This window comes from Silene latifolia, chromosome Y (genome assembly GCF_048544455.1).
Source record: "Silene latifolia isolate original U9 population chromosome Y, ASM4854445v1, whole genome shotgun sequence".
Classification (NCBI taxonomy): domain Eukaryota; kingdom Viridiplantae; phylum Streptophyta; class Magnoliopsida; order Caryophyllales; family Caryophyllaceae; genus Silene; species Silene latifolia.
In genome coordinates, this window is record NC_133538.1 from 320442114 (window position 1) to 320442571 (window position 458).

Here is a 458-nt window from a genome sequence, read left to right on the forward strand (position 1 = left end):
ATCTGAATCTGAATATATATGTGGTACCATTATATTAATCTAGGCCATCTATTATTATTCAGATATCTGTGTCACTTTGGGTACACTCCAAATATAACAATTTATTTCACGCCAACTGCTTCATCTTGCTATTTATCATCTATTTCATTTTCATAGTGGAACCGTCAATTCATCTTGAGTTTTATTGAATTACACTTCAGGTGTACATATATCAATCGGGGAAAAATATTTTTTTTATATCAAATTCAAAACCTCTACTCAATGAATTTAATGTATAATATTATCTGAACTTCTGGTTCAATAAGGGATCATTTCATATTCGTTTTTACCATCTTTTAACTCACTTTTTCTCCCCCTAAGGTGGTAAAAACTATAACCAATATATAGTCAAAATTTTATCAAACCACCTTAGACATCAATTTCTCATATCATCGACTATAACCAATATATAGTCAAAA